The sequence below is a fragment of the Mya arenaria genome, chromosome 9, assembly GCF_026914265.1.
Source record: "Mya arenaria isolate MELC-2E11 chromosome 9, ASM2691426v1".
Classification (NCBI taxonomy): domain Eukaryota; kingdom Metazoa; phylum Mollusca; class Bivalvia; order Myida; family Myidae; genus Mya; species Mya arenaria.
The window spans coordinates 4386366-4398334 of NC_069130.1; the positions used below are offsets into that span (position 1 = coordinate 4386366).

At 35.8% G+C, this 11969-nt stretch overlaps 1 long non-coding RNA gene across 1 annotated transcript; it reads right to left on the bottom strand.

Annotated features, from left to right (window-relative positions):
• Window positions 1-313: 313 nt before the first annotated feature.
• Window positions 314-4775, bottom strand: LOC128203114 (uncharacterized). The gene is made up of 7 exons (XR_008255861.1): window positions 4579-4775; window positions 4176-4246; window positions 3696-3784; window positions 3196-3271; window positions 1966-2042; window positions 1618-1732; window positions 314-414 (listed from the first exon to the last, which is right to left on the bottom strand). It is a non-coding gene; the product is annotated as an uncharacterized LOC128203114 (long non-coding RNA).
• Window positions 4776-11969: the final 7194 nt, after the last annotated feature.

An 11969-nucleotide genomic window follows, 5' to 3' on the forward strand; every position in this document is an offset into this window, starting at 1 on the left:
GTAACCAATTTTATGAAAAAAATGTGTTATCTTTCGTGAACAATACTTTGGATGGCCAAAAAAAATAACAACAGTACTCACAATAGCAAACAAGACCCGCGTTACTGGGGTAAGCAAGACAGCACAAACATTAAAAGCAAACAGATAAATCAGTATTTCTCCATTTGATTTTTATTTTTTGAAATGATTTACTGTATGATAAATTTTCAATGTTCATGTAAAACACGAAATACAAGTGTTGGAGAATTACTGATAAACAAAAAGCAACGGTACAAAGCACATATAATACAAACAATATTTTAAAACGAACAAGTGTGGATAGGTATCTTTTTTCAAATAAACAATGACATTTCAAATAAATCGACGAATTCTGTCTGCTGTCTTCTGTCGGATCCCCTGTGTATGGCATCTCATCTGAAAAAATGAAATGAAACGTGTAAAAGACGAAACATTCTTACATACAATAGCACATTAATGTTTACTCTGGTAAATTTTGGTTTCATTTATAACATTGGATTTTTACAGAAATGATAAATGCTTAATTTCAAAACATATTAACCATTTTCTCAGTTTTGATTTACAAATGACAGAGCAGTACACTAACAACGTGCTTAAAATTATGATTTTTTTGACAACTTTTCAATTTTTTCAAAATTTTTGACTTTGGATTTTCACCATAGCGCATTCGTTTTTTAGCTATATACTTACCAAAGCGCATTTGCGTTTAAGCGATGTAGTTTTTTCACACTGAGTACCCCCCTTATGAAACTTTTTTTTACATTGAATTTAGAACGATTTATTTGAATCTCAAAATTAAGCACACAAAGTGACGATGTACAAATATTTTGGGATGACGAGATTTTGGCTCGCTCGCCCGACCAAACTAAAAGACTTATAGATATACTTTAAGTCTTTCAGTTGGGCTGGGCGAGGTAACCAAAAAGCTCGTCACCCTAAATTATTTGCACATCGTCACCTGGTTTGCTTAAATTTGTGAGTCGATTTGTCATAAAAAGAGTAAAATGTATGATAAGATGCTTAGCATCTTCAAATAATTTGACATTCATCTTTTGGTTTGACAAATAATAAAGTGAAATGTATGATAAACTGCTTAGCATCTGTAAATAATTTGACGTTCATCTTTTGGTTTGACAAATAATAGAGTGAAATGTTTGATAAATGCTCAGTGTCATGAATCGATTTGACACTTAGCATTTGGTTTGACAACTGAAAGAATTATTTATTTGCGATTGTGTACTAGAAGAATTTGCATTGTATGACTATTTCTAAATGTCATGAACAAATAATGTCATATGGTTTGACAAAAAAGTAGATTGAAATACCATTCATTTGTGATGTTTTACACTTGTGAAATGCAGATCGAATGCATTATTTTTGTGCATATTTAATATGTAACGCATACTTAATATCATTACAAAACTTGAAAACTACAGCAATTTATGATCTGTACAATGGAGAGACTTAATCGCAAAATTAAGAGAATTGCCATTCTTGAGGCTAGACTTGCTGTACTCAAAACAGAGTTACAGTCAGAACTGGAGCAGCTGAACAACTCCAATGACATGACAATGAACTATGGTTCAAAAACATTATCACCTGTACAAACTGAGGTTGAAGACTGGGGTGACTGCGTAAGGACTTCAGAAATCATCAGCGAGGAGGACTGGGAATCTGAAGCAAACAGGCAGCCCTTCACTCTTGGTGGGACATTCTGCAAAACGAGAAAATCTACAAACTGGGAAAACAGATGCCCTGTTTGTTTCTCAAAAAACTGTGGACATAAAGTGAACAGATGTTTGTTCAGAGAAGCCGCAACTCAGTGATTTAATATTCTACATTATTGTTGTATGTACCATATAATACTGGATGAACAAGTTCAAAAACTGTTTATCATATACTACTGGATAAACAAGTTAAAAAATAAATAAGCACTTTGTATTTTACCTCGTGTTGTTTTACTTCAATGTCCCGAAACCATTTAAACGAACAACTTCCACTGAGGTCAGACCAGCCATACAGAGCTGAAAAAACAAAACATTTCTGTTGAAAAATGAAAACATCAATGAGTAAAATAAGAACAATACTTGTTCAATTTGTTTGCCACCAAAAACATGAATCTTAAATGATCTTGTTTTCCCTGCCAGATGATATACAATAAAACTTAACAATATAAGCTTCAACTCACTAATTTTCATTTACTAAATATGAACACTGGCTAATTAACTTCTATTAAGTCTTTGACCACCAAAGAATATTTGCAGTGAGTTGTAAATGCTTAGTCTCAAAACATATTAACCATTCTCTCAGTTTTGATTTACAAATGACAGAGCAGTACACTAACAACGTGCTTAAAATTATGATTTTTTTGACAACTTTTCAATTTTTTCAAAATTTTTGACTTTGGATTTTCACCATAGCGCATTCGCTTTTTAGCTATATACCTACCAAAGCGCATTTGCGTTTAAGCGATGTAGTTTTTTCACGCTGAGTACCCCCCTTATGAAACTTTTTTTTACATTGAATTTAGAACGATTTATTTGAATCTCAAAATTAAGCACACAAAGTGACGATGTACAAATATTTTGGGATGACGAGATTTTGGCTCGCTCGCCCGACCAAACTAAAAGACTTATAGATATACTTTAAGTCTTTCAGTTGGGCTGGGCGAGGTAACCAAAAAGCTCGTCACCCTAAATTATTTGTACATCGTCACCTGGTTTGCTTAAATTTGTGAGTCGATTTGTCATAATAAGAGTGAAATGTATGATAAACTGCTTAGCATCTTCAAATAATTTGACATTCATCTTTTGGTTTGACAAATAATAAAGTGAAATGTATGATAAACTGCTAAGCATGTGTAAATAATTAGACATTCATCTTTCGGTTTGACAAATAATATAGTGAAATGTATGACACATGCTAAATATCATGAATCGATTTGACACTTAGCATTTGGTTTGACAACTGAATGAGTGAAATGTATGACAAATGCTAAATGTCACGAATCTGACACATAGCTGTAATTTTGCTACCATAATGTGAAATAAGTTAAAAGAGCAAAATCAAATCATGTTGGTTCAGTGTTTCAGTATTTAAAGTACCAAGATGAGTTAACTTTACTGTTCATTGTAAATTTGAGATTTGTTTCTGATGAAATTTGGTGAAATTACTTACTTGTTATTGACAAAGCAGAACACACTGCATATTGGGTGAGCTTCAGGTTATATAGGCTAGGTTACTCCTCACAACTCTGAAACAAAACATTTTATTAACAAAACTGCACATATTGCTTGTTAGTTTTTTACTTTTTTCATTCCATTAAAAGCATGGCTAAGTGCACATTTCATCCACATCAACAATGTTGAAATAATCCTGAAAACAAAATACTTCCTACATACAAACAGAAACAGAAAAACTGTTCACATGCAGAAGGTATTATGTTCCCAACATTTCTTATCATTCACAACAGGAACAAAATTATGCATTTATGGCATTGGTAGATATCAAACACAAACTGAAAATTTATCTAATAGCAGTTCAATGTAATAAATCAAACACAGTGTCTGTTATTAGATAAATTATCAGTTTATAAAAATTATTCCAAGCAGACTAAGCACTGAGATTATGATATGACAGTTCATTTCATGGAATTAATTTTCAGTGATTTTACTTACTTGTAAATGTACTTTCTTGGGTACTGCCTTCAACCATTTTGATCACCAGCTTTCTGACACACAGGACGACTGCATCTGAACTGCCGTCTCTGGTTTAAAACAAATAATTTTCAACATATTTTTCAAACAAAGAAATAGAAGAAGATATTTATCAATCTTGCATGATTTGTCATTTCTTATTTCTGTCAGTTTGGTCCCTAAACAAAGTTAAAATCATTCAAAATGTGACATAAACAAGACAAGAGATATGAATTAACACTGCTTACTATGTTTTTCAACATATCTAGCCGAGAATTAAAGTTTCTAAAATCGGCTTCGAGAATGTTCGAAACATTCTAAAACGAGCTGGGAGCAATTTCTTTTGACATAAGTTTTTACGTAATTCAATGCACACATCGACAAAACTTGTTGGTAATATGATACATCATATATTTAGACACAATTTCTCATAAAACTTTTAAACATTCATGTCATACTTACCGCAGGAAAGCTGGAAATACGACCTTCACAATTTATTTTTCAAGATGGCCGACCAGCGCACAGCGAGAACTCTGCAATATGACGTCATACATATCACGTCATATCATTCCATGAATTGCATTATTTATTTATTTTTTAAACTTTTACGAAAATAAAGAAAATACACTCATTAAAAATAATTTAAAATTATCTTAATCATGTATTATGTATCGTTTATGAAATTAAACAATAAGAAAAAAAAAGTTTGTTCATTTTCAGAAAAACGAAATCGAAAGTAGAAATATTTTCTGAAATTGGAAATGTTTAAAACCTCGTAAAATCATTTATATCTCTTGTATATGCATAAACCCGGCTTGATTCAATCGCGAACACATTATAGAAACTATAACTACCAAGGTCGTACCTTCAAACACAGAAAATATCCCAAATTTTACACACAAAGAGTATTGTTTACATGGTTCAACCGTATCCAAGTGAATACGACAGACAACACTTTCCCTTATAATAATCAGCTCAGTATAGCTTGTACCGAAAATCGTAACATTATTCTGTGATTGTTTTACTTTATTTCATGTTTTATTTTGCTTAAGTATCGTACTTTGTAGCATTTTACGATACATTCTGTGTATCTTTGAGGAGTTATGCATAGCGATTTGCACATATATATATGACTATATGACCATTACTCGTTTGATAACTATGAGCAAGCATAGTTGTTCTTGAAGCTTAAGTGATTCCAACTAGATTACTATAGATAAACACAATAAAATACGAACAGTTCATACATTTTATTTTGTTACTAATCATTGTCTGTTCATCACTCAATTTATTGTTAAAACTGTTTTGGCACAAATTGCCTCCCACGCCTGGCGAAGAACTGGCGAAGTGCTTCGTGATTCTCATTTCTCTCTAAGTCTCTGCTACTGAGCTTTTCAACAACTTTGTAAGTTTTGTCAACACTCGACGAGTCTTCTTGCACCAAACACACCAAACAGGGGTACAGTTCAGGGCACTGATGGCTTGGGGCTCTCTGTTCTGCTTTCTGTTCAGCCTCTCCGTTTTTGAAACAAATCAAACACGGATATAGTTTCGGACACGTGTGGATTTCAATTGCCATATTGATGTTCGCATTCAATTGCACACTGTCCATGTTTTTCTGTTTTGCATCAGACCTTCTGAGCAACTTCTTCAAACACGTTTTGATGATTTTCTTGATTCCCATAATTTGTATATATACTAGATCAGTAGGTTTTGACAAGTATGACATGAGAAGAAAAGATAAGTTTATATATGAACTATATTCGTTCCACTCATTGCATTATTTTAAGCCATGGACCATGCAATCTGCAATGCTAGGTACAGTGCTTGCTACTATGTTACTATGCTTCTATTTTTCAATCGAGAAAAAATAAACAATCAAATTGTATTTCAACGCATTTATTCAAAGTTAAAACATCAAAACAATTGTTTGAACCTTTTCATTCGCAAAGCACTTAATGAAGTATCATAAATGTTTGAGCGAATTGAAAACTAATGTCAATTCTTGTTTTCGCTCACAAAAATACTTGGTTCAATTTCGTCAATTTTTACTTCCTCGTCTACGGTCTCAATGTCTTCAAAATTATCACTATCATAACAGTAACCGTCACAAACGCAGCAATTTCTCATATAACAAACTGCCCCGTCTGGGTTGTCATCTTGCATGGATTCGATTTCGCTCGATTTTTGTTCTTCAGCATCTCGCAAATAATCTTCTGCCATCTCCATCATTTTTTCATATTCATTGATATCATTCATGGGTTGCTGAGAACAAGATTCGCTTTTTTGCTCGTTTTCACTGGTGTTCTCACAAGGCGTTGTTTGCTGTGTCGATGCTTGACTGGACATAATTGTTTGAGAAAGTGTATGACAAGTAACAAATTTTCAGCCCTTATAATAAGAATAAAATAATTCACTAGTAAATCGCATTCCATGATATAAATCGAAAATAAAACTGACATTGAACTCGCTCACAATAGAAATATGACGGACATAAGCAACCTTAATTTACAAATTACCGGCTTCGTAGCGAGACTATGTATGGGTGATAACAAGCACGAGTCTACGTTCAAAGAAATCGTCTCGATACTTGACAATATCGAAAAAACATTTCTGCAAAACAAACTGGAAACGACCGAGTATCGCAAGAAATGTGGCGCACTACAGCAAAAGGTGTTTAGGTTGATCAGAGAGAACGATCGGTATAAGCAAACTTATGTGCACAACTCGAATACGGACGATAGTCAACTATTGCAGGACGAAGTTACACGCTTGACATTGAATCTGTCACAGCTGACTGCGGAAAACAATCAGCTTAAGCAAAATAACACGGCATTGGAAGACGAAGTTTTGCGCTTGAAATCTCAAACAGACAACCTGCAATCCTTAGACGAAGCTGCCTGTATGGAACTATTCAACGAAAACACTCAAGATTTTTCATGAATTACTTTACTTCTGCCACTTACAAGTGAATATTACGAAGTTCAATAAAAAGCAATTTCAAAGCATTCGTTTTTTATGTTAATATTTTGTTATCCTAAGTCTTAGAAACGCAAATCTCAGTACGTTTTGCTTAAACTGTTCTCTTGCGCTTTGCTTGATTCTGGCCAGATAATCTTTTCCTTCTGAGTTACCCAATCTTTTGTAGTAACGTTTAATGTTTCTTCTATTCATTTTTCGTGCCGGGTGGTTTATCCAACAAGCGGGACAAAAGCCGTTGTATTTATCAAAACAGCTTGGACACGCGGAATGTTCGAATGCACATTGTTTCATAACGAGCAAGCGATAGTCAATGTTACTGTAGCCACCGCACCAATGACAAGCTCTGAAACGTTTTCCGAGTCTCTTATCATACGAAATACATTTTGAGTTTTTTGAACCGTTGTTGTGAGCCATACTTTATTTAAGAGGTTCAAAAATATTTCACTTATATAGTGTCAAGCCGATTTCATTCAGTTTATGTAATTCAAATGTTTTGACAACAGTAACATGGCAAGTCTTAACCGTTGGTGACACAATAAACTATTGTCTATATTTGCTGCGTTTTACACATTTACGAAAACACAAGACAAAGAATATTTCATTTTTTCATGTTTATTTTACAATTGAATCGTTATCTACAAAAACTTGAAACATCATAACACACTAAATGTCTCCAAAGTCCTGATACTCAGAGTCCCCAGGTTCATTGTTCATAAGTATGGTTTTATCGTTTCCCACATATAGCCTATGTGCTTCAACAGAAAATCGTTTAGAATCTCAGGTTCAGCATAATCGTTTGAACTGTGTCTCAGTGCTGTCCTCGCTTCTTCCGTCTCACAATACTTGATCTCTCTGTACATTTCAACGCACCTCCTGATCTGGTCTGCCTCATATTTTGACTCCTGAATAGTGTATATTTGTTCAAGTATTTTCGCAACTTTATCATGATCCAAAGGGGAAGCCGGCGAAGAATTTTCAAGATCATCGCTAAAATTCCCATCCTCGATATCGTCATCATCTGAAAGGACAACAGCTGTAGCTTCATCTTTTCCTTCCCATGCCTTGAACCTCTTCCTTATCGGGCTAGCAGGTGGAGTAAGAACGTCTGCTTTTACTTTTACTGCGCTGAATTCTTTCTCATCCATGCTCACATCCATACAAGACTCTGCCGCATCTCGCAAATAGTCTTCTGCCATTGCTTGTAGTTTTTCGTCTTCAGTTGAGTAGTGCTGAGGAGATGATTTGCTTGACATGTTGTAGATTGTAGATTGTTTGTAACCAGTGCACAATTTGGAGACCTTATAATAGCAAAAAAATAATTCATCGATATTATTCATCGTCAAAACTTTCATATTGGTTTTATGTTCATTTATTTCAAATAGAAGCACATTGTAGCTTTTTGCATAAATATCAAACAAGATCCATACAGTCATTGTCCTTGTCAAACATACCAGCTCTCATCGATTCGGTTTGCTGGGGGGAGGTATTGCTGTATTCTATTTTCTGTCTTTTTACAATGTTATCCATCTCACCATTTTCCACTTTTCTTTTCATTCCCGCATTGGAACTGGAATCGTTTAAATCCATCTGCGGTTTGAACATTTCATAATAATTCATGAACATTTCCTTATCCAACATATCAACACTCATCGATTCGGTTTGTTGCGGTAAGGTATTGCTGTTGTCTGATTTCTGTGTTTTTACGGTGTTAGCCAGCTCATCCATCTCACAGTTCATGGCATTGGAATCATTCAAATCCATCTTCTGTCTGTACAATTTACAGTCGTCGCACTGGCAGTTATCGATACAGTCATAATAATTCAATCTGAAAAGGATACAGTCATAATAATTCAATCTGAAAAACTTACAGTCGTCACACTGGCAGTTCTCAATACAATTGCTTGTCATTATGCGTTTTGTTTAACATTTGTTGATTTCAGCAAGATATATTCAAAACCGTGGCCCTAAAATAATGCATATCTCAACATCCAGTAGCGCTTAAACTGTTTTCTTGCGCTTTGCTTGATTCTAGTCAGATAATCTTTTCCTTCTGAGATACCCAATTTCTTGTAGTATCGTTTCCTTTCTTTAATGTGTTTTAACGCTACTGGATGGCTCAACCAACAAGCAGGACAAACGCCGTTGTATTTATCAAAACAGCTTGGACACGCGGAATGTTCGAGCGCACAGTTTTTCATAACGAGTAAGAGATAATCAATGTTACTGTAACCACCACACCACTCACAACATCGAAAACGTTTTCCGAATCTCTTATCATACGAAATACTTGATATACATTTTGACATTTCGGCTGTATCGGCTGTCATAGTGTATGTTTGTGTGTTTGTATGTGTGCATGAGTTCTTTGTAGCCACCACAAATAATGGAATACAGAAAACGGGGGTGAAAATAAGGGGGGGGGGATTTTCAACAAGGGGGGGGGGGCCTTTTCTATCAGCCTATTTCCCCAAGTCCATTCCATTTCCATTTTCATTTTTCAAACATCAAAACAAAACTTCCCAGTTTGCTCTGTGTAAACGCGCAGTTGACTGTGGTTTGGTCCCATCCGATGTAGCCATTTAATGCCATCACAATAGAGCCTGTACTCTGCCTGTGATTTTCTTCCGACATATGGAACAATTTGACAGGATGTTGGCACACACTCTGCAGCAAAACAGATGCCCACAAGGCAAAAGTACCATGTCTACGAGACCGTCAAAACAAATTTTGCACTGTCTTCGTTCATCAAGGTTTGTGTCTTGTTCATGGTTTTCAGATGGTTCGTGCTTTACATTCGTTTCGAGCAAAATGTTACAAATGTCATTGATTTCATAACTCTTTTCACTGCCGTATGTTCTGCGAAAGACCAGTTTGGCGTTACTAATATCCTCGATGCGAAACCCAAATTCAAGTAGGATTTTGTCAATATTTTGTTGTTCTGAAATGCATACCAGAGGTACATTTCTTGTTTCAAATCCAGCAGCAAAGGGACATTCGGGGCTGAAACGATAATGAACATTTGGGATTCGGTCTTCTGGCTTCCAGTCAGAAAAACATTTTCGACAAAACACACACTGAACGCGATCCCCAGTGTGTTGGTAAATGAATCCATTTTTTGCCAACTCTTCTTGACTTATCACAGATTTCCAATCTCTATACGTTTCGAGTCGTGCTGACTCGCTGAAAAATTGTCTGTAAAAGGGATCAGGATCATATGCATCGTCATCTTCTTCGTTAATAAGATCTTCAGATTTCATGTTATGTGTTAACTTACAATTGGGGAAAAAACGTGCATGTTCATTTTCTGGGACTTCTCCTCGCTCCCACGAGTGTAAATGATTTCCGCAAAAATAACAAGTTACTTCATCACGAAAACCGGTAAAAAACAATCCTGCTTTTGCCAAGTCAACTGGATCAATGAAATCGATCGACCAAGCACTATATGTTGCTAATCGAGCAGTGAAATTATCATATTCTTGATGTTTTGGAATCGATACTTGTTTGAAAGAATACTCCATTGTAACAAATGATACGTTCTGTTTAAAGCCATATATATATATAGTGTTATTTTTCTCTCTTCATCATCTGATAATGAGACAAAACCGAAATATCAGGTTTATTGGTTTATTATGTTTGAAAATCACAAACAATGGAAAAACAACAGATTTGTGAATAATATCAAAGCCATGGAAATTTATCAGGGTATGAACCTCCTACTTTGCGTAGAGCAATGTGCTCTGCGAGTTGACTGATTGATTGAGGATAGTCAGGTTGTTCAGCCTTAAGCTTCCGTGATTCTTTATATGCTTTTTTCATATCGAGATATTGGTACAGATACTTCAATTGACACATACGATTGACAATCCATTCTGGAGTTTGTTCTTTGATTTCCCCTCTGATATACCTCTGACAGAGAGTACTGTCGTCTCGGAGCTCGAGGCCACTCTGAGATAAAAGATATCTCAGATGTGAATGTCTCTGTTCTTGTCTCTGTTGTGATTTAGCTTGGCGGATAGCGATGCGTTTTTCTCGTTTATGCTTTAATATTTTCAAGATCTCGGTCGGGTCATCAGAACCATATTTCTTACTCACTATTCCCTGTATATCATCTCGATTGTATAGTTTTTGTGTCGCGAACTTGACGAATGGTACTTTTAAAAGGTCTGTCACAGAAAGGAAAAAGTCTTGTTTAGCTTTGGTAGACACACATATTTATCATCATCGAACTTAGGCTTCAACGATTTTACATTTGTTTTCACCTCGGACGTGCGAACTTCATTCATGCACACATACACACTTTGCTACCTGTATGGTGTACAACTCACAGTCAAAGAATACACGTACACACAACGCTACCTGTATGGTACACAACTTACAGTCAAGACGTGCAAGTACAGACCATGCATACGTACACATCTCGCTACCTGTATGGTGTACAACTCACAGTCAAGACGTACACGTACACACCATGCACACATACACACTTTGCTACCTGTATGGTGTATAACTCCCAGTAAAGACGTACACTTACACACTTCGCTACCTGTATAGTGTAAAACTCACAGTCAAGACGTAAACGTACAGACCATGCACACGTACACAATATGCTACCTGTATGGTGTACAACTCACAGTCAAGACGTACATGAACACACTATTCACAAGTAAACACTTCAATATCTGTATGGTGTACAACTCACAGTCAAGACGTACACGTACACACTATGCACACGTAAACACTTCACTACCTGTATGGTGTACAACTCACAGTCAAGACGTACACTTACACACTATGTACACGTACACACTACGCTACTTTTATGGTGTACAACTCACAGTCAAGACGTACACGTACACACTACGCTACCTGTGTGGTGTACAACTCACAGTCAATACGTACACGTACACAATATGTACACGTACACACTACGCTACCAGTATGGTGAACAACTCACAGTCAAGACGTACACGTACACACTACGCTACCTGTATGGTGTACAACTCACAGATAAGACGTACACGTACACACTACGCTACCTGCATGGTGTATAACTCACAGTCAACACTTACACGTACAAACTATGCACACGTACACCCTACGCTACCTGCATGGTGTTTAACTCACAGTCAACACTTACGCGTACAAACTATGCACACGTACACACTACGCTACCTGTATGGTGTACAACTCACAGTCAAGACGTACACGTACACACTACGCTACCTGTATGGTGTATAACTCACAGTCAACACTTAAACGTACAAACTATGCACA